Source organism: Rhopalosiphum padi, chromosome 1 (assembly GCF_020882245.1).
Source record: "Rhopalosiphum padi isolate XX-2018 chromosome 1, ASM2088224v1, whole genome shotgun sequence".
Classification (NCBI taxonomy): domain Eukaryota; kingdom Metazoa; phylum Arthropoda; class Insecta; order Hemiptera; family Aphididae; genus Rhopalosiphum; species Rhopalosiphum padi.
Window position 1 is genome coordinate 5,189,448 of NC_083597.1, and position 25,684 is coordinate 5,215,131.

General features: G+C 25.3%; 1 long non-coding RNA gene across 1 annotated transcript in view; it reads left to right on the forward strand.

Annotated features, from left to right (window-relative positions):
• The window catches only part of LOC132922036 (uncharacterized), a 30,511-nt gene extending 4,947 nt beyond the window's left edge, over nucleotides 1-25,564 (forward strand). Inside the window, exon 3 of the long non-coding RNA XR_009660983.1 lies at nucleotides 25,253-25,564. This is a non-coding gene — a long non-coding RNA (uncharacterized LOC132922036). The remainder of the gene's footprint in view (nucleotides 1-25,252) is intronic.
• Nucleotides 25,565-25,684: the final 120 nt, after the last annotated feature.

The following is a 25,684-nucleotide window of genomic DNA, read 5'->3' on the forward strand; positions in this document are numbered from 1 at the left end:
TTATTTTTTATTTAACTCAAATTGAATACATTTATTACTACAGTGCCTTACTCAATGAAAAAATATGCTCTAAACGTTATATTTAGCAGAGCGACTCCACTGGTATTATCAATATTTATATTTATATATATTTTCAGACAACACTTCTGTTTACAATAATAATAAAAAAAGATATTTAGTAATAAATCCAGGGCTTTGCACCCGAATTAACTCAAACCCGTAACACCGCTAAACCCCCTTAAAAAATCAAACACCTATAACCAATATAATCCGAATGATTTTTTTTCAAAACACGCGAATTAAACAAAATCCGAATAAAAAATGTTGGTTACACGAAACCTGAAAAATTATGTTTTTTTACAGTCTTCGTGTATTTTTTGTAGTTAGTTCAATTTTGTAGATGATTTAACAATATTAATAATATTTACAGGAACAATTTTACAAAATAAATTATAGGTAAATTTAATAAATATTTTATTGAAACTAAAATTCGATAAATAAACCAAGTTAGGTCTAAAACAAATTATGTTGTGCATTCGTGTTATGTTTTATTGTAAATAACATAAATCATTCAAAAATTTTTATTTTGGACACCCAAACACATTTAGCACCCGAAACCCAAATAAATGATTCGGAGGCAAAGCCTATATTATAATATAGAGAGATTGTAAATTCCGCCAGAACTTAACAGGTAAAAACAAGGTCTATGGTAAATTCCGTCCGGGATAATATCCAAATAAAAAAGGTACGTGTAAACTATGCCCGAAAAAATAAATATTTTTAAACTAAGTGTTCCGTGACTGTACGACGCGACCGTGCAAATAAAAGTAACTTTAAACTTTTAAATTTCATTAAGTAATAAAATCTTCTTACTTATAACTTAAAAGTTATATTATGTAGGATGTGTTTATTAAATATCAATTTTTTTCGGGCGGAATTTACACGTATGTTTCTTTTCCTGTATTTTTTTGGGGGGCGGAATTTAAATGCGCCCATAATATAGGCCACTAATAATATCACCACAATATGTAATGCGATATCGGGAAATCGACCCAATGACATTGGTGGTAAACTGGTAACTTGTAACGTATAGGTTAGGTACCTATATAATATTATAGTGTTCCATCAATTCAATATATTAACATTTAAAACGCACGTAGGTACCTTTTACAACGTAAGGACCTATAACCACTCACGTTTCACAACCTCATATGTATCTAATCTGTGTGTTGACTTTACACCTCCAATATGCTTTTGTTATGTATGTGTGAAAGGATTCTACTCGATTATGAAACTGTGTAGCGTATTAAAAACAATACAATATACCAAAATATAAACTCTATATTTAACTGTTTCTGTTAATTTAATATGTTCGTCTCCTAATTATTACTCCAGTCACGTGGCGAATAATAAGCATCATTATCACACCATTCAGTATTTACATGACATGATCCAGCGACTATACTATCGGATACACGTGATATTATGTTATTCAAGTCATTATATAACAAGTAGCATTTTATTTAAATCCAATAACTGTTTATCGAGCTAAAACAACTATTATTATTATTATTTACAATGTTACCTAGAAATATAAATAATAATACGCAACTTTGGAATATATTATCTTATAAAAAATGTACCTACGTCACGGATAGTTAATATGTTTATAACGATTACCATTAATCATAACAATAATTTTCTTGAAATTGTATGTGAAAGTTATGTTGTTTTAGAATTTTGGCACTAATTGTGTTGTTATTTAAATATAAGTACATTAAACGGGGTAAATTTTTAACACAAGGTAATTATTACTAATAACTTTGTTTGTACTAATTTATACATTGTAACTATATCATTATAAATTGATGTTAATAATTATACGAGCATACAAATTTAAAAAAAGTAAAATATATAAATTATAATAAATATATCAAATCAATATATTTTGCATAATTATAGTCAAGATACTTAAAAAATAAAAATTATTAATTAAATTTAATATACGTTTAAATTAAATTTTTATAATAATATTATAAACGTAAAAATTTAGACTACATAATTGAATATTTAATTTCGTGATGAATTTTTAATATAATTATATAATAAAATAGATATTTTAGGTAAGTATAATGTTGACCGAGATAGTTAATAATCGGGAGAGTTCACTACTACTCGATATTAAATGCATTACTCATATCCATTTGGATATTAGAAAAATACTTCCAAAATATATATTATTTCTGTTAGAATTATTTTCAATGACAGAAGTTCTCAACCTATGTGATCAATAATCCTTAAAAATTCTCAAAAATTCGTTTATTTTTAAGCAAATATTTTTTAATTAATAATTTCTTTCTAGTCAACCATGCGGCAGTTTTCAGAGGTGCGAAATATATATACATATATATATATATATAAATTAGTTATAGGAGCTCGGGACAAGTAAAATTATTAAATATGATATTTATGTTTTCTTTACAATTATTTACAAACTCGTGTTGAATAAGATAAATATTATTATAGATTATAAAATCAAGTGTATTTCTTTATTAAAGGCACATAAATAACCCTATGGTTTTGATAGTATTTAACAATTTTTATTTCTTAATTTGCGCTATATGTGTGAAGTGAATATTGCATTTTTAATATTATGTATAGAACATTGATTTTTATATTTTTATCTAAAGCTTTCGATAACCTTAAATTATTACACAGTATTTATTGGTAAGATGTTTATAATATATATATATTATATATGTATAATTTATATTGTTTGATGTTAAAAGTAATGTTCATTCATTAAATGTGTAAATAATAATAAATGATATCTAATCTAACCATAAATAACATTTTGTATTTGACCACTCAAGATCAAGAGCTCTGATCAAAATATATTATATATATTTAAAGCCTAGGTGTTAGGTGAACTATATAGTATAGTTTTATTATTCACAGTTAATAAAGTACTGATGACTGAATGATATTTTAAAACAAGACAACATTTGTATGCTATTGTATAATATGATGTTCGGATAATTATCTAGTATTATGAAGTATTGATCAAATTTTAATTAACTAAAATTGTATGTTAATAATCACATATAAAAATAAATTATAACGTTAGTAACTATTAAATTTGTCATTTGTATAATACATAATATTAATATTATTCATGTTAAATATAAGACATTTTGAGTATTAAACATTTTAGACTCTGGGCGAAGAAATGAATGTATTTTTATTGCAACCGTGTATTTTTATTTGTGTGTCTGTTAGGTATCTAAAGATACTATTTTCAGTAAAAAAAAACGCTCTGATAATCAACTTAAATGAAAATTTATGGTAACAAATTGAATCTAAATTCATAATTTTTGGAGGTAAAAATTTAAAATTCTATGTATTTTTTAAAAGAAACGAGAGGACGAACATTTTTTAATTTTTGGATATTTTATTATTATTATTAAAATAATTTTTTGATAGATTTGCTTACCTAAAAGACAGCAGTCTTAAATTTCGATAAATACTTGTTGTTCATTCTGTTAAAAACTTAAAAATTTAGTATGAAAAGGTTTCTTGGAGTGTTTTAATATAGCAATTAAAAAAAAAAAAAAATTGAGATTTAATCTATAATAATTGTTTATAAGTGTTAAAAAAAACGAATTTTGTCTAAATAGAAAATTATTTTGTAGTTCAAATTTCAAAGAATGTTTATGATGAGAACCAAAATTAATTAAATTAACAGTACACAGAAAAGATGTATAGTATGTATAATAATTAAATGTTAATGATATAATAAATGCAATGTTCTCAGCAAAATTTAAATTAATAACCAATGATAATATTATTAATAAAATAAATTACTTGCTTTAATAGCAATATATAAAACACGCATTATGAAACATAACTCGGTAATAAAGGCTAATAGACTGCTTTTGCCCATATTTCGTATGCAATGATTTACCATTAAATTTAAATTTAACACATTCGTTACAGTAATTTACTCTATGACGAAGTTTACTAAACACACTACTATACAACAAAGCGGTTATCTACTTTCTATATTTTTTAATTATTTCACTGTTTTTTTAAATGCATTTGAATATTTAATCTTAAATATCAATAACATCATCATATACATTTATAAATGCCTTTTAAAAAGTAATTTTTAAATTCAATCATAGTGAAATCATTATATTCTATTGCTCAACAATAATCAACTACCATTAATAATAATATAAGCGTCCGTTAATAATGCCATTAATGATTATTAAGCCAAAATGTTTAACAATATAAAATAACAACTTCTGCTTTCTATAAAAACCTAAACTTATATTAGGTAAATATTCATAATACTATGGACAACGTTCTCAATTTAAATTTACATTTTTAAACATAATATATAATCATTATGTTTATGTAAGCTTTATTTATATGCACGTGTACCTATATTTATAAAATTTAGTTTACATTTAAAATAACTATGCAGATTTATGAATACAATGGAATAAGAATGGAGATCGGCTACACGAACAATGATAAGCTCGTTTGTAGATTGGTTAAAATTATTGGTACAAGGCAAATAGAGACGAAAAACATAACCAAAACAACTGGAATTATCTTGTGATTACCTTAATCACGTTTTTCGTAAGATTCGTATAGTTTGTTATTATTTATATATTATAGGAAAAAAAAAATTATTATTTATAACAAGTAGGTTATAATTTTAATATTTATATTAAAATGATATTTTATATCTAAATTAAAATGCAATCATAAAATATAAAAATATAATATTTCAAAGGCGTTAAACTATAATTGATAAAATTATATCAAAGCTGTGAATAAATTGCCATATTAATAATTGCTATTTATATAATAGAGCCATATAGGTAATAATATAATATTACAAAACTAAATATCTACACATTTCGCATTTATAAAATAATTATATAATATATTGTTATGTATAATTTATATTTTAAAACTGTATTTATCACTATTTTTAAATATATCTATGGTACAAGCTCTATTCACTAATAATATATAAAGTTCTAAAATACAATTGTTCAAATAAAAGTAATATTTATATCCTTTTTATATAATCGTATTATAAAATATTCACTATCTGATAGTTATTTGCATTAAATGTCGAAATCTCATTTTCAATCATAATACATTTCAGAAAATATTAAATAATAATAATACATCCTATCTATTTAAACACAAAATATTTTCACTTATTCGATTATAACGTTGGGTTGTTAGGTACTCAAGTCCAATGCACCGGTTACACAATTAAAAAATAAAATTTTCATACCCGCCTCCTATAACTCCAAAACTGTTTAATATTTAGGAGTCACGGGGGGGAGCTTATATCCTACTTAAAAAAGGCTTATTTAACCATCCAAAGATCAATTCATTTTTCAGAAAATCATTTTTCATTGCATAATAATTAATAATTATTTAAAATTAAATAATATGAATTTTTTTAAATTGATAAAAATTGTATTTATTAGTTTGTCACTACAACTCAACCGAAGGCAATCACGGTTAAAACTTATCACTCTATAATTATCAGCTGTTTGATATTAATTATATTTGTCAATAATGACAACTACTATTATAATTTATAATAACCGAATATAAATTCGGTTATTATAAATTATAATAGTATCTTATTTCGTGGTACACCCATTGACGTTATTTTTTTTATGCCCGTTCTCTACAATACGGAGAATTAAACACGACTTAAAATTCATAAAATGCTTGGTGTAGAACTTTTCTATAGTACATATAAAAAAATATATTTCTAATAATATTTCAACAGAATATTTTTTTTTAATGAGACCGTAGATTGTCTTTTAAAAATAAAAATAAATATACACAAAAATTATATTAAATTTATCATTTTATTTGTTTAAATAATTGTATAGTGTAATTTATTTTGTTTTTGAACGTTGTGCGGAATTACAGAACCTATACTTTTTATTTGGAAATACCTAAGTAATAATCGTTACGTTTCAAAAAAAATATTGTATAAATATTTAGTATGATTTCCAAAGAAATTTCAAAAATAAGACGAAGGGGTTATGTAGAGCAAAGCGATCCTGTTAACCATACATTTTCCAACCCCTCCCTTCTTCTCCAAGTAAAAAATTTAAATTATTACTATGAATGGCATTATTTTAAGACAGGTCCATCCCAATAGGTACGTATTCGAATAATTTCATTTAAAGATTTGAGTTGTCAATTAATGATTAATTTCAAAATTTCTAATTGATATTTAATTTATATAGCAAATATACATTTAATTGTAATACCTCACATATCATAATATACACCTATAACTAGATAAAAATATAATATTGGCATTTAATAGATATTAATACTTCACAATATCAAGTTTTACAAGTATTATATTATATTAGCTATTTAACTCTGCACATACTGTTACTTATCGCTTTTTTTACGATTTACAAAAGGTCAAGCACCTGAACTATTTTTAAGCCCTAGGTTATCATAAACATTCTGGACAGTAATATTTAAAAAACAAAATGGCAAACAAACACATTATCGTTTTTAGCTTAATTATTACCAATAAAAACTATACTTATAGAAAAAAAAATCGTACTAATCCGTAATGTATATAATAAATAAAAAACGAAAACTGTCGATATAAAAAACTTGCATTTTTATTTTTCAATATGGATTATCCGTAAAAAAAAATAATCGAAATAAAATAGTAAAATAAGTTGGATAATAATATTCGAAATTATATGAATAATTGTTAATTATCGATCATCAATAAACAATTAAATTACTTTGGTTCCACTAATTGTAATCGTTTGTAAATACATTTTACAGACAGCGTTTGTCTGTTACCTATTTGTTTTAATAATAAATAATAATAATAAAATGTTTTGGTGTATTATTTTCAATTTTCTTCGGTTTTAACGCCCGCAGAGCTAAACGTCGTAAATGCGTAATATTTTCTATAAAACACGTCTTATATTTTGCGTTTGTTAAACTAATTCATGACGTTATAGTAATCGGAACACCGCGGGCAGCTCAATTCCACAATATAACGTGATAAGAGACGATGAAATTAATAATAACAGTGTAAAAACTATAGGAACGAAGATTTCATAATTAATTAACGCCTAGCGGACTGTTGGATTTTTATTATTGATGCAAAATCAATATAAATTCATTATACTTTATACTTTATTATAGTATTATACTATTAAGTCTATTACTTAATTAATTTAGTACAGCTTATACGTCATAATATTAAAACGTGCATAATTTATTGTTATAATGTGGAAGGTGGAATAATATATTTAAATCGGTACTTTCAATGAGCGTAGTCTGTTTGCAGGGCGAATCGACCCCAAAGTCTCAGAATGTGGTCTGTTTGGGACGTTTGGGTGAGTGTTCATTCCGCCAAAAATACCGTTTGGGCGGATAAGTACAAATAGGTTTATTGATAAATTAATTATTGTATAGTAATGAACATTTTTCGTTGCAAAATTAAAAATAATTAAATAAAAACAATTACAATATAGGTATATTATTATACATAATTAATAATGAAATTTGAGTTAAAAACAATATTGGTATTTATGTCCCATAATATTATTGTAATAATAAAATGAGCATTTTTTTTATTTATTTAAAATATAATAATTTACAATTTGTGTAAACTAAATACAAAACGTATACAATAAGTAAATGTGCTACGAGGGAAGCGTGGGTGGGGAGGTTATATTCAGAGGCTGTACCCCAGAATAAGTAATGTACTCACAGTCAAAAATGAATACAATTAAATAACGTAAAATATACATAACTAATAATTAATAGTGGACCATGACTTTAAAAATACATTGGTATAGTAGTAAAATTGTAGTATAATAATTTAATAAAAAAAAAAGAATTACGTATCAAAATACAATATGCTGTGATCACATACACAGGTAAAAATAATTTCGCCAAAACAGTAGTATAAACGAGAGTCGCTCGACCGGAATATTAATTTTTAGTCAAAATTATTTCTCTCGCCCAGACAACTACCGACATTTTGAATGTATGGAACTTCCAGTAACTTTCTAGTGTCGGATTGGCCAGATATCGGCCTACCGAGTTTTAGAATTTCTAACGTTCGATTACAGCTACAGTCACTGTACGATTTAAATAATTCAAGTCAATTCAATTATATTTTCTATCAATGTTTGTACTAATTGATCACAAAAAATTAAGTACGACCAAACACTCAAAACCAACCCATATTTTGAGCAGCCCACCAAATTTCACTCGGTATAGCTCGCCAGACCAATCCGGCCCTATAATGGAAGATAGAACACATTTTATACCTACCTATAATATTATCTAGTCTTATAAAATAAATGTTATTTTAATAATATAAAAGCAAAAAATAGGTACGACGTGGTAAAAACTAGCAGTAGAGCAATTTGTGTCACGAACCCGTGGGAAATTTCAAATACATTTCCAAAATATGTGTTCAATAAACACTGTTTATGGCTCTTGAACCGGTCTAGTCGTATTTTTAATTTTTATATATTTTTTATTATACACCCAATACAAATATCAAACCGCATATAAAGCCATATTATATTCACCGTTGAAATAGATGTAAATTATATTGACCTTAATATTCACTTTATTTAATTACCTAGCATTGGCCTATTAAGCTCAAGTACCTACTTATTATTATTGTATATTAATGCATTTTTATTATTTACAATACAAAATATATTCAAATTACCATTGATAGTTTTATTTTTACTTGTTTGAGAAGTAGAATGAACTTTTTGTAACTATTAATACTATTAAAAAAGTAAATAACTTCTTTTATAATCAATATATTATCATATCTACCTACGTGATCTAGTCAAATTTCTTTGATAATAATATATTGAAGTATCTTCATAACTAGGTACATACCTGTACTTTAAACATTTAAACATTTTTGTATTTTTTTTTTTATATACTTTTAACATTTAATCATAACTTATTATCCATTTACCATTTTTAGTAGCTATCTATATTATAAAATAATAGGTACTATGTATTAATCCGTACGTTTAAATGATATAATTTCAATTGTATTTTTATAGTTTATTACCTTAAATACATTAATGTGATACTGATAATAATAATGAAAATTAATATATCATGATAATCAATATAAATTGATAATATTGAAACCAAATAGTGTTTGATAAATAAGTACCTAAGCACTAATAATAGTATATTTTATAATGTATAACATAGTCTGTACCTATTCCGGGGTCATGTAACCAAATTTATATTAAACAAGTATTTGCCTAAATTTTGTATCTGAACATTTAAAAAAAAATTTTACTAATAAATATTAAATATTAATAAAAAATATACATTAATTCATTTTACACAAAATAAATCAATTTATCAATTTAATAGTTGTTTTTTTTGTAGTCACTATTTAACTTTCAACTACAGCTGTTTCGGGCATTAGGTAATTACATAACACAAAGAAAACATGTGACTTGTTTCTTATTCACGTGAATAATAAATAAAACAAAATTGAAAATAATAGCAGAACTCTATGGCTAAACTAAAAATTGTTGTAATTATCTTTTATACGAGTATCTACTATAACAGGGGTCTCCAAACTTTTTTATTCGAGGGCCACAAAAAATATCAAATGCTCTTAGTGGGCCAAAAGTTTATTAACACATATAATTTTTAATTTTCTATAGAATAATCTATATTTTATTTACCGTCTAATGGGTGCTGTGGGCCGGTTAAAACTTGTTCACGGGCCGTAGTTTGGAGACCCCTGTACTATAACATAAAAACTTCAGATAATTAAATGAAACAGATTTTCATGTTTGTTATTTTATTTTTTTGCCTTTTTCTTAGATAGTTACAATTCGCATCTTGAAAATATTATCATTAATCATTATATTATAAAAAGTAATTTTTCGTGAAAAAAATTATAACAATACATTAATTAACAGTGGCGGTGCTAACTTTTTGAGTCTTTAAAGCATATTGTATATTTTAAATATTTTACAACCGCCCCTTCATTGAAACAAAATAAACCGCAGGTGGGCTTCGCTTCCCGCACCACTCCAATTATAAATTTCTGAATATGATGTAATTATTAACTAACTATATATTATAAGATAAAACAAAACTAAATAACAACGACAACAAACAAATTTGGACACAGTAATTTAGTAGCATATTCGAATAATCGATTATATTAACTACAATACGAGTATTTGTCATTATATATTAGTGTTGAGGTCTTTCGATTAGACAACAGCCCAGATCCAGCCACCCACCCGCTCACATATTAAGATACGAAGAAATTGCTTCAAATAATCCTAAATCCCATTGCCATTGATAATTAATAAATAAAAAACGAAAAAGTGTGCCATAAAAATCTCGTCCACTCATATTGGCCACCGACTACGTGACTTTAAATAAGCATATATCACAGTAATGGTCTCGGTAAATAAATAATTTTGGTGAATTCAATATTTACTTGGTAAATATTAATACAATTATCATTAATAATAAATAAATAGCTATAAATAATGATCAACAAATACATTTGTTTTTTAATCTTTAAAAATTAATATTTACTGAACATTAATTAAATTATAGTTGATTACTTGGGTGGAACCGTAGAAAGATTTGTTTGACTTTTCTAACATCGAATTTCAGTAACCCAACCTTTTAGTTTTAACTATCCAAATATTAACGGTACTCATACACAATATTATTCTACATGCATTGTTCATGGATCATAGGAATTATCATCATACTAATATGCGCAGTGTAGTCGTCAGTGCTTTAGTCGTAAAAATGCGCAGGGTATACTTTATAAGTATATAACTCAATATAAGTCATAACCATACCGTCATTAGGAATAAGTGTAATGTCCTCAAGTGTGTTAGATTAGGTTAGGTTTTGAGAGTATACACTATACGGTCATAACCGGAAGATATTGTACGGTGTTTATTCGTGATGACCAAAAGATCTACAGCCCTGGTAGTAATGTACTATATATTCGCGTACCATAATGATCTTTATGTGATTAAGACATTGAAAGCAAAAAAACCGTAAATATCAAAATATCAAGTACCAGAACCAGACTATTCCAGAACGTTAGCGAGTTTCAAAATATTTCTGATTATTCACAAACAATTTATTGGAAAAAAATGTAATTACGTAGAACTTTAGAAAAACGTTCAAGTGGATACAGGTCATTCAATTGATTTTCCACTCGTATAATGTGTGTGTGTTTAAAGTTCACAATACCTTCATCTCGTGTAAATACATTATTGTACATAAAGTTGGTATTTTGACGTCATCCGCCAACACCTGCAGCAAATGCTCATTATTATTAATAATAATAATTACTATTTAAAAAAAAAAAAAAAAAAACAGATTAGCAATTAAATACAAATCGTTGGTTAATCATAAAACACAACTGATCAATAATTTAAATAAGGCTTCTTAACTCCTACTAAGCTTGCAATATTTAGTTCTTCGATGTTGTATAATTTGAGTGTACTTATTACGCAGTAGTGCAGTACTACAGTGATCGCCGTATAGTCACTTAGATTCTGGACAAAATAGATACCATAAACTGATGTACAATATTCTAAACGGAAATTAAAGTACAGCTGGTCTATGCTTACATACTTTTCGATAACAATATGCGATCATTAACATCGTCTTTATTATAAGACTATATTTGTATATTATATTGTACGACTACAATGTATCATTATTTATTTGTTTATTAAAACACTTATGACATGATATCATATTATTGATGTTGTATCATCGCGGTCCAGAATAATATTATAGTACTCGTAGAAAATAAGTATAGCAAATACACCTTTCAAAGGATTTGTTTTCAATTCAACTGGATGTCTGGACGTTTTATTTATTATCTACGATAGCGTGCGCAACAGTGCTCGAATTGGGAAAAATTAAGTAGAGGAGCTCAATCCAACGATTTAAAAACTGCGTTCCAAGTGCACAATTACTTAACACAGACCCGTGGGGGATTTCCCCCCCCCCCCCTTGACAACCGTACTTATATTTTGAATACCACTTTTCAGCAACACAGATATTTTAATTCTACCTTCATACTAGTCCACAGAATAGATATGTACAATAAATTATAGGCAAAGAACAGTTTGATATTATAATTAATTAATAAGCAAACTAAAAAATATATATATATAAGGCCATAGAAGTGATAATAATAATAATCTTATATAATAAATTATTATCAAAAATAATTTTGATACTGAAAATTGTAAAATTAATTTTATTATAAATTGAAATCCACATTTTAATAAAAATTATTTTGGACATAAGTTTGTGCCATCCTCCCCCCGTTCCTGTGAAAAAATAAAGTTGGGGTACGCAAAAAAAATAAATAAATAGGTGGGGAGCTCTGTCCCACTGCGCACTCCCCCAATTTATTCGAGCACTATTTTTATCACGACGGTAGCACACTGTGCAATTTAACAAAATTACCTGTGTTAGATATTGAACGTATAGCGAATAAAATCAAATAATTTATCGAACCACGTATATAACCTTGGCCCTTAGGCTTGCTAATATAACACTGTAGTTCGGCGATTCGCATGGCATATCCATTTGTCTAAATATTATCTCAAAGCAATTTCAAAATATTCGTTTTAATTTTTAATTAATTTTTATTTAAGCATAATATAAAATCAAATTCTTAATAATAATTGTAATAATAACACAAAATAAAACCAAGATGTGTGAAATCTTCAAAAATATTATTCTCTATAATTTTAGTAATTAGTGATTTTACTCTAAGACTAGTATATAAAATCATAAAATAAAAACGATTTCACGCGAAAGACTTTTATTTGTTGTGTGTGGGTCTGAGAGAAAAAAACAAATAATACACTGATATCCTATATAATCATTAGTTGTTTGTATTTATTAATTTATTTCAATATTTGTACACAGATTAGCTTAAATAATTGCCAAAGGAGTATATGTTTAATTAAATTGAAATGTTTGTCGATCATAATATATATATACATACATTTTATGTTATTAACGTTATAAAATAATGAACAGTCTGCTACGTTATAACATTCGTTTTGCATTATTGTATCTACGCATATTATACATCTGTTATAAAGAATACATACACGAGAAAAAAATGAGTAACCATTTTAATTCATAATTTATATTTATCAATAAATTGTTTAATACTTCTTGGTACCTTTAATTAATTTCTTTGACTTGTGCGCACTTCTTATGAGCAGTTGAACCCAAAAATATTTCTGAACTGTGACTGACGTCACTACCAATCGATTTTTTATTATATTATTATTATTATTATTATTGTTTGTACCTATAGAATTAATTTTACGTTTTGCGTGGTAACTACACATTTTACAGAGTTTATAAACGAATAGATTTGAATGAAACTCTGATTACACAAATCAATCTAATGCAATTTCTATAGTATTAGTTTAGTTAATATCATGTATCTATGATGTTATTTATACGTAAATGCAATTATTGTGTATAATTACTAATAAGTAATAACTAACCGATTGTACGTTAGAAATCAAAATAAAGCATTACTTAATACCTATATAGACGTACGGCATAAGGTACTTTCACAATCAAAACAAATTTGATTAAAAAGAATCGGAAAATCTGATTGAAATAATATCGAACGATAAGCATAATAAACGCGCATTTAAAATTATTTACATAATAACCAATATAAATATTGTTAACGCAAATGTTCAACCGTTTTATGAAGACGTTTAATAACAAAATATTATAAAATATAATATAGAAATGCGTGTTACTTTATATCAACGATTAATTAATTTATATAAATTTAATACAGAAAAATAATTCAAACACGAAAATATTTTTCTCTTCATTGAATGTCAATACTTTTATGAAAAACTCAAATGTTTCAAATCAGCGTAAAAACATAATTTATTCTTACTTAGTACTGGTATATATGTGTGTGTGTGTGTGTGTGTGTATTTTTTTTACAGCTCTACATTTTAGGTAATTATTGAACTCTTTGGGCCAATCGTTTTACTGTATACCTCAAAAACAATAAATCAGATAACCCAACATTAAGGAATATATTTTATTTTGTCAGATCTTGGTTCAAACTATAATGAATGTAAGTCTAATGATCTAACCTTCAATTTTTAATATATTTTTTATTATAGTTTCACAATCAACAATTTATTTGTATACGCGTTTTTAATTTTTAGTAACATCAATTTATTTTTATTTTTCCATATCGGCATATTATATTTTTGTACCTATACATACTTCTTTGTCATTAAGTCACACATTACACTAATTCTTAACCATATACCTATAAGTTATAACATATACTCACTATCATGATGTCTCGGAATTAACCCTTTATAATTCGTTATCTGTCATAAATACATTATACCTACTGACAATCCATTAATCGTCCTTTGTAGGATTAAGCCATCTAAGAAACGCCGTAATTATTTGTTCTCGTCGTCAGACGGTTAATCTAACCTCACTCGTACAAATCTATTAATTCTCTTTTGTACCTACCCTTCAAACCATCGAAATAAAATATACAACAGTTCGGCTTAATTGTCGTCCACTATAAATATACAACGAAATCTTTTTGGATTCAATCATATCATTAAATTAGTTAACAACATTATTTTCTAAATTGGTATTAGAAATCATATTTCATTGTATAACGCTACTAATTTTGTAATTCAAAATATTTCAACATTGTTTGGTAATGAAGTATAATTACATATTTTATATTACACGCCTACTTAATAATTGCAGATACATATGTTAAATACAAAGTCTCAAATAAATATACCACTTTTTAAAAACACATTATCAAAATAGTTGAATAATCATATTTTTTTTAGTTATAAAAATATACATTTTAATATGTTATTATACCCACATAATAAAATAAGATAAAGTTCAGTACAAAAAGTCAAGGTGATATTATGTCTTGCAGTGTAGTTATAATAATTATTATTCCTAATAAACTTATAATGGGTGAGTTCTGTTTTATTTAAATTGCTCCAGTAAATACTTCAATACCTAATGCAAAAGAGTATCATATTATAGTTCTTATTATATTATCGTAACTTAAACAATTATTATTCTATACACAATTAGTTGTGCGTATTATAGCTAAAAAAAATTAAGCTTAAAATATGTATGTTTATTAATAAAAAAAAATTATAATAAAAGCGCCAATAATTTATCGATATATTCATATTGACGAATACTGTTCAGTTATAGAAGTAAAACAATACTAGTTTTGTGTTGCAGGAAATACTTATTTTATTTTTATTTGTACATTTTCAGCGTATATGTCTTGTTGTCAAAATCATTAAGTCGTTTTTTATAAATTATGCATTGACTATAAAAATAGTGAACTTTGCAGCGTATTGCAAAATGTAGGTACTTCATCAATTATTACTGACTCGACATAATGATATCTATAAACTGTTTTTACTAGTTTTAAATCAAATTGTCATACAATTGTTTGCGTTCACGGTTGGTATCTAACAAATGTACAATTTTGTCAAAACTATTAAAGTAGATCACATAGATAACTTGTTCGGATTTTCAATATATTTCAAAAATAACACTGAAAAATTAAATTATGTTGTAACAATTTTTTTTAAATATATATTTTACAAAGGGCCCCATTATATTTTATTTCAATCGGTTCAAAAGTAGGATTTTTTCTTAAAATCACATTGTTTTATTTCATCGGTTATGAATTTTATCTCCGCAGTGTGATAGTATATGCAAATGTCTAAGTTGATTTATTAGAAAGAAAAGAACTCTTTTTAAGTTTTTTTAAAAAGAAATTTGTATATTTATTTCAATAGTTTATATTTAAAAATTTAATCAAGTACAAATATTTAACACATTTTTAATGATCACAAAAGTATGTGGTGTACTTATATTAAACTACATGCAAGCGAGATGAAAACCCTCGAACAAAACACATGGATAAAAGTTATTTCTTTCGTGAAAAATAATTTGTCATGACATGGCCACCTGACCAATACCAATCAACTATATTTTATAACAAAATTATACACAAAATCTACGAAAATATTATTTTTTTATTTATATTTTTATAACATTATACATCTATAGCATCTAGGTAACGTACAATTTCGTAACTATTTATTACCTATAGTTATTATTTATTTACGATATCAGCAATGTTGTTTAATCGACTATTTAGCTATGCTGAATCGCCTAGTATTAGTACACAGAAGCTTATTAAAATTCCCATATGTTATGTATTTAGTACAAGTTTTATATCACTTTACAAATGTAAAACGTTTACCAATGCTATTTATTTATTTATTTTTATTTTATTTTTTTTAGATCATTATAGTTTATCAACTATTTTTTGGTTTTCAAACAATGTACTCGAGGTCGTATTTATTAGGCACCTATTTTATCTAAGTACCATAAACTATTAATGAACCAGATAGCTTCACCAAATAGTTTATTAAAAGGATCTTATTACTGATTATTAATAAAACAACTACTATTGGAATACGTGATTTAATCATGCATAATTATAGTTCCTTTTTATTTGTACACGAGCGCATTAAGTTAATAATGTTTTATATTATTGCAATTTAATGCACTAACAATTTAAATGCATTTTGATAATGGTAATCATCGATAGTTGGATTTATTCCGTACAGGGATAGCGCCATCGTATAAATTAAAAGAATCTAATTAAATAGGTAATAATGTTTTATTCATATTATGCGTGAATTAATTATATTTTGAATTTTATTCCAATAACATAAGATACGATTTGATTTTTCACTGATTAAATAAAAAATATTGTACGCCAAACTATTAAACTAATTATATTATAGATTTTGAAATGAAAGATAAATACCTACTAATGTTTACATTATCGTTTCTGAGAGAAGAAATTGTTTTTATATTTGTGTTGTTTTTTTGTTAAACATTTGTAAGGTGGTAAATACGACTTTTAGGTAAAAATACCTAGTCCAAAGTTCTTTATATATCTTCAGACTTTCTGTTGGTAATAGTTTATAAAAACATCGTTATTTCAAACTAAATATTCAAATTTATATTATTATATTTATATAATAACCAGGGAAAATCGACATTTTTACCAATTCATTATTTTACTGTTTTTTATAATAATTATATGATGTATATTGTAATTTTCTAAACAATGTATTATGCTATGTAACAAGAGTAATTAAATAGTGTTCCATTAAAATTAAATTATTTTAAGATTCTTATTATTTTTAACTTGATATTTGATATTTTCCTTACTTTCTCTGATTAAATGTGTACATCAAATGTTAATAGAATTTTTGAATTCTTAACATGTTTTTCCAAAAATATTAAATGGTAACTCCCCCTTTATAATAGTATTATTATAGCCTTAAACGTACGAACAATGTTAAATTTATTTGAAATTTAAAATAATTTCGATACAACCTAGTTAGCTTGGTGCTGAAGGAGCCATCATACTTTTATTATTAATTATTAAATTTATTGTAATTTTTAATACATATAATATTTTCTTCAATAATAATAATAAAAAAATTACTGTATAAAAATAATGTATAAGTATCTATATTAGATTTAAATATTTGTTTTCACTTGTGTATCTTAGATAAAAATTGATATTTGTTTACATTTAAATCAACAATATTTTTTTCAGATAAAATATATATTTAATCAATAAAATTTAATTGCCTACGTCACAACGACTATAAAAACGTAGGCGTTTGATTTAATTACATTAAATAATATCTAAATCATCTATAAAATATAAGTTATTAAAATAAATATATAAATAAAATGTTAGTATACCACCTATGTAACCAAGGTGAATGATCTTAATACATGAATTGTAAATTCACATTATTTGAGACAAATCATTTAATTTCTCAATGCAATTTTACAATTATTACATTGTCTGTAAAATAATATATAAATACTATATTGCAAAGATATCTCCTATCAAAATTTAATTAATATAGTTTTAATGATCATAATTTAAAAATTATTATTTTATTAACTTAATATGTTTATGAAGTACATAAAAGTTAAAACTTTACATAAAATAAAAGATATAGGCAAAATTCATTTTTGATTTAAAAAATTTATAATAGTGCAATTAAAATATTTTTTATTAAAAAAAGCTGATATTTTATACTTAAAATATGGGTATATTCGTATACAATTTTAGTATTTCTGTCATACTTCACATACGTTATTTTTTATAAATTGAATAATTTATACAATTATACATAAATAATATACTAAATTAAATGTGTTCGATTTTGAACAAAAAAAAAATAAAAATATTTTAACAAGACCTATAAAAGACATATTATTATGAATCTTTACATAAAATTGTTTATTTATTTTATATTCAGTTTGAAAATATAAAATATAAAAATATGTTTATATAAATATAGGCAATAATATTACAAGTATTAAGTGAGTACGCCCTAAAATCTGACTAACACGCAGTCTTAAATCGATAAACCGTACATTTACTATTATTAATTATTATTATTGATAACGACAATTGAATAATAAGTACCTACAACCATATACATAATCATATTTCATATAATTTTAAAATAAACCTATTGTAGTTTTAACAACAACTAATAAAATACGCAAGTGGTGCCAAATTTGTTCTCAATTAACACTTATATTATCATATCGAGTTTTGCTATAATTTTTCAGATAAGAATTCTATAAATCTATTTATCAGAATATTTGTATGTCTACGGACTATGGTAATACATTAATAACATTGACTTATTTATTTTTTTTTATGTAAATCAAAATAAATCTAAATTTGAATAAGACCATTAAAAATGTAACTAATTTTACATACAAGTGATACTTAAAAAGTTCATCATTTCATAGCTAAATGCAAATAATATTGCATTTATTGAACAGTACATACGTATTAAATTTATTAACATAAAAACTAATATTCAAACTTTTATTGATTTAATATTTTGTATACAAGTTCATACGGTTTATGACGTTTATATGTACAATCAAAAATGCACTGTTTTTAAGAAAATTTTAATAAATAGGTAGTTTTTCACATATAACCTTTATAAACAAAATAAAAAACCCCAAAGTTTCCTTTCAATACAAAGTTCTTAATGTATAAATTGTAAAGTAAAATTTGATTTACATGTATAGCTTGTACAATACCAATATAATTTTAATTTCATATTCGTGAGACCTCAAAATCAATGATTTAAACAAGTAGTAAACCTATAATAAGTAGGTACCTACTAGAAATGCGTCAATAGGTACTGATTAATAAGTGTTCATACAAATAATCTGCTACTTCATAATTTTAAGCTAATATTTTTTGTAAACAAAAAAAAATTTAATGATGATATCTTTTTTGAAGCCTTTCAAAATTAAGTATTAAACTCGTAAATTATTCCGTCGACGTTATCTAAAACTACTTATTACAAACAAATTATAAAATACAATAATAAAACATAATACGTTTATTAGCAATTAAAATAAATTACTAATTAGTATACAATTTTTTACAATTTTTTACTATATGATAATTTACCCAAATCATATATTTTATCTTTGAATGCAACCAAGTAATAAGTTTATGTTTTAATGTTAAATTAAAATTGAAGATGTATGAATTTTTATTTTTATTTTTATTCAAGTTATACCTATAAAATTTATATTGTTAGTTATAACATATATTTAGTATATTATAAGACCATATCTTATACATTTAATTTATCTTAATTATGTTTTACTCAATCGAAGTTACTGATGTTGTATATGTTGGTGCATACTTCCGCACAGATTATTCAATAAATACATTTATATCTTACAACAATAGCGCATACAGATCTGTAAAAAATCTACTGTCAGCAATATATTTCAGATCAGTATAATTTTAATTCGTTCACATTTCTTAAAACTTTCTCGTTAATAATAATATACCATAAATATAAAAAAAAATATAAAATAGTAAATAATAGATATAAATATAATAATTTATAATGACACTTATCTATACACCAATATGTATGACGATAGTCCAGATTTTATTAAGCTAGGTATATTATATACCTATACACCTAGATATTATTATTATAATAATAATAAACCTGTGGAAAAATGAGAAATACTCTATGTGGCTCATCGGTTTTGGAGCCGGTTCAATGATTATTATCCAATATTGCAAAAGTATAATTATAAATTCAACAAAGTGTATATTATGTCAAAAATATCCATATTTCATTGTATCTATTCTATCATTCGTTTTTTAGTTGGTGAACAAACAAAAATATACTTTAAGACCCTTAAGTAGTTAATTACAATAATTACATCAAAATAACCTGATCAGTATACTTCTTAGTTTATATTTTATTTTTTAGTTTTATACATTTTTAAACACCAAAAGTTCACTTTCAATACTCACCTAAATTATTTATGGTATAATTATTATTCATCGATATAGGAATGAGTGTTCCTAATAGCTATTTTCAAGGTTTATGATAAAATAGCTCTTATAATTCGGATACTTTGGAGAGCTATAGCTAATTTTTACATTTCTTGTGTTGGGTATTTTCAGTCCACCGCCTGATCATTAGACTAATGTATTCATAAAGTTTTTTTTTTATTTATGAAGAGTATATCTCCCGAAGTACAACGATCAACTATTAACTATCTGCATTATAGTTAATGGACATCCATTTATTAAATAAGGTTAAGTTTATGTCAAAACACTTAAAACAAGAATCGTTTATTTGTATATTTTTTTTTCTTAATATTGAGTTTTTCTGATCGACATTATATTATATTACTACAAAATCAAATGAATCAATTTTAAAATAATATAACTATATGTTATATTTGATTATTTACAGACTACGAAACTAATAAATCCGCTACAACCACAAACGTAAATCTTATTATAGACCCGGTATATAATATATCATATTTTATTGTTGTAGGTAAGAGTAATATTAATTTTTAAAATCTCATATAACAAGTTTCTTACTCAGGTTCAAAAACGCTTGTGCGCAGTGTCACAAATATTTATTTTTCGATCACGCGTGCCGTCACGAACTATAAAATGTGAATACACGAGAAATTAAAATAATTTATAAATAAGCAATTACGATATAGTATACGTCTATACATAGTACATTCAATAAGTATTAAGATTTTCTGTTGTGCCTTATGTCCTGCAGCTAGTGACAATTAATGATCAGTAAATATTGATAATTTTTTTTTTTTAATTGTGATAACATAAACAAAATTATGTGAATAACAATAACGTTTAGATTTCACCTTCAACAATCGTGTAAGCACAATTAAAACACATTCGTGCCGTGGAATTTAAACCTTAAATAAATAGGTAAGTACAACCAGTATAATTATTATTGTACTCTAAACTACATTGGGATAATAAAACACGCTTAAAACGAATCGATTTTGGCCGGAAATGTAGTAAGTTGTTATCATATCGCCAAATGCCATAAAATAAACCTATCTAAATAATTTTAATATTATGAATCTATTCGAAAAATATTCACTAGTATTTTTACATATTTTTACGATGTGTTTAGTTCAAGCTTCGCGCGTGGCCAATAAAATAAAGGCTAACCGTAATGAAAATTTATATTATAATCTGCTTTCTATATAACTATATAAGCGCAAACGCAATACTATATAGATATCTATATTGTATTATATAGATATATATGCGCAATACACATATATTATCGCCGAAACTTACCATAGCCATGGCCTATGGCTATTGGCCCACGGATGTATAAGTCGAATAACAGGAAGATAACTAACATTTAGATAAAATTTTATTTCCATATAGTCACTTCACACATTGATTTCGGGTTTATTTATATTTTTGTTTTGTCTTTATCGGATATAGGGCATGATGTGTTATAGTTAAGCGTTAAAGAAATAAATAAATAAAAAGAAAAAAATATTATATTGCATAAATTCGGTTAGATTTTGTGAAATAAAAGCGTTTGTAACTATATACCTAATTGTTTAAAATTACCCTGTTGATTGATAACACATTTTTTTTTTAAATATATTAATTTATTTGATATTTTTTCAATTTTGTATAAACTATAAATTATTAGTTTTTTTCTTTACACGTCGAAACACACAACGTCTACACAAAATTTGGGCACTTTTTTCCACTTAACAATATTATACATATGAACTATGAAGCAGTAAAATATACGACCCAACCCGCCGGACAAAACACGAGGTCGTGAATATTATGTTTTTCTTTCACGCGTTTTTCTCGCGTATAAATCCGTCTTGCAAGTAATTCATCTCGGTCACGATATGTCTAAACATATATCATATTATAACATAATATATATTATATATCTCGATATAATGTATAATATTATATTATGTGTAATAATAAGTATATACTGAAACCATTTGATAGTTGATATATTATGTATAATTATAACTTATAAGGGGGTTGTAATATGTTGAAGTGGTGAGATGAAAAATGTAAATTATAAAAAATGAAAATATGCCATTTTTCCGTACCCCCCACTAATACCACTGATTAATATGATGTAAGTTTTGTAAGCCTAGGTTGGTTGATATAACCACCATCACACATTCATTCACTCATCTTTATCATAAAATCCCTATGTTTTAAACAGTTTAAAATTGTTGTTGTTGGTAGGCTTATAATTCATATTGCTTTTTCACACAACATTGTATTTCGGTCCTGTCTTGGATATTCATTGAAAAGAATTTTGTAAAATAATTAAAATGTCATATTATCTCGGATTATCACAACTTGCCCGTAAAAATCGTTTCGGATACGCGAAACGCGAATAAGAAATTAAGATTATCGCATCCTGTGCGTTGGGAGGTCCGCTGCTAGTATAAAATCCTTGATTCCTTTTTCGGAATCAGGAAACAAATACGAAACCGACCTACCCATCCGTGCAGCTACACACGGCAGAGAACTATATACCTATACAGGATGATTCACTAAGCACGCTCACGCCCTTTTTTAATTTAATAATACATTTACTCAAATTCTGACTTTTTGAATTTTTAAATATACTTAACAACTATACTTTCAAAATGTTGATATTTTTTGTACAAAATTTTATCTTTTTCAAATAAGAATCCCTTATTTAACTATAAATTATTTAGTGATAATTTGTTTTAAAAAATGTTGATTCAGGTAAGTACCTAAATAAAAATTCAAACGAGCAATTTTTCAGTTATTAAAGTGTTCATATTAGAACAATTAGTCCTTAAAATGGTTTAAAAAAAATATAAGACATATATTGAATATAGAGTATTTTAGTATTTATTATACTATTGGACCATTATTATAAATTATAAATATTGATAAATTGATATAATTTGATTACATGTTAAAATCACCATAGATCCCATGATCCCAAATTCATTATCATAGACATATTATACTTATAATACAAAAAGTTAAAGAACTCAAAAACTACTCAATTAAAACTTAAAATTATGATTTTAATGCGTTGACATTTAAAAAAAAATATCTGTTATATAAATTACCGTAGAAAAAGGTGGTTTTCATTTTTCAAAAACTAAAAGATTGTATTTGCACGCAGGACACTCTTTAAGTAGTTTAAGTAGTACGAAAAATTTCAATTTTTTGAAAATATATTGTCTTCGAGTTTATAATCTATTTAAAAATTCCGATTACCATACTTCGAACAACTGCACATTATTGTTGAAGAAAAAAAGGGGTGAATGTGTTTGGAAAATCATGCTGTATATAATATTCATGTCCGGATAAAATACGCGTCCGTCATTGGTTTGGAATGGACAAGTTTTGTTTCAATACGTTTGTGTGTATTTTTTTAACACAAGACGCTAAACGAAGGCCGGTCACAGTGATACTCACGTTTAAAAACCGAAAACCCGCCGCCCGGCCATTGTGCGCGTGCTGTCGCGTGTACGGTTACATATCGTTGTAATACCTATACACATATAGTACTTATAGAGAGACATTTTCATGAATGGACGACTCGCGGCCTCCGTGTACACTTATATACAGTGGAACACGATACAACGATTTATTATTATTATTATGAAACACGAAAACGATACAACGTCGTGACCTTACGGATACGTTTTGCGCTTATCTTATTCAGCGTGTAGACCGGTGCCTATATTATGGATATATACTGCCGCTGTGACAGCAACGAGAGAAAACTAACTGGTGCAATCGAAGGTGTACGTTTTTATCAGATATAGAACGTACCGACAAACGGTCGCATACCTAAACACGCGTATAAGTAGCACTACTAGCACTTGTAATATACGTCGGTATACTCCACGATCAAACCTAAATATATCGATCATTTTTTTTTTTTTGTAAATTGTCGATTTCAGATTATTGAACAAGACACATTATATTTCAAACACTAACTACATTGTTTAAAGTAATGATGTGGTTAAGAACTCTAATGATAACATTGTTGATCCAATTCAATTAGAAACATTCGCCATATTTTGTAAATAATTTGCAAATATATATAAATTATAAATACATATTTAATACATTTTTAAAGCAAACAACGGAATAATATATTCTTATAAGATAATTATAAATACTATTAAAAACATACGCTTTTAAATTATTAGTTATAAGGTACTGTAAATTTAGCTTGGTAAAAATATTGTTTGGTCAAGTATTATGTGAATCGTAAATCATTTTGATATCTACCTAGATATTATATTATACAATATTATTGGCTAATACGATTGTTTGTAATCGTTATAGATTCAATAGATACGTTTTTAAACGAACATCTACTAAATATACATATACTATTGAAATAAACAATTTCTATATATGTATATATTATATTTATTAGTTGAAAGCATGTAATTATCTTACAGACCCGCAACAAAAATCTACGTACATGTATTAAAATATAGATTTATAGTAAAAATGCCGTTTCTATTAGTAATTGAAAAAAAGTACATATTATTAATACTTTTTAAGGATTTAATAGTATAATATTTTTATTTTTACTAGCCAGCATTATTAACATAATACATTTTGTTCCAGAATATAGTCTCAAGAAACTGATACACCCCAATTAACATTATACTTACTACGCTTCTGAAACAATATTGCTGAATTTCAATACTCACGTGACATCGTCTGTTAATATGTACTATATGAACTCTTACATTTTACAAACAATTTCACATTTGTATGCATAATAATTCAGTCAGCGAACACAACCGTCGTCATCGCATTATATAGGTCGTTGCATTGAATACGTTCACTAATCCAAGTCCTCCCGTCCCTACACACAGGAGTTGGAATTTCAGTTTATTTTTCGACTACTGACCTAGTGAACTTTAGTCCGATAAGATGTGCAAAATACAGAATGTTATTAGTTTTAAGATTTTTTATGTTGTCAGTTATCAGAAAGAAAGAAATCAAAATTGTAGATTGTTTATTTTGTATTACAAAAATATATATATTATATAC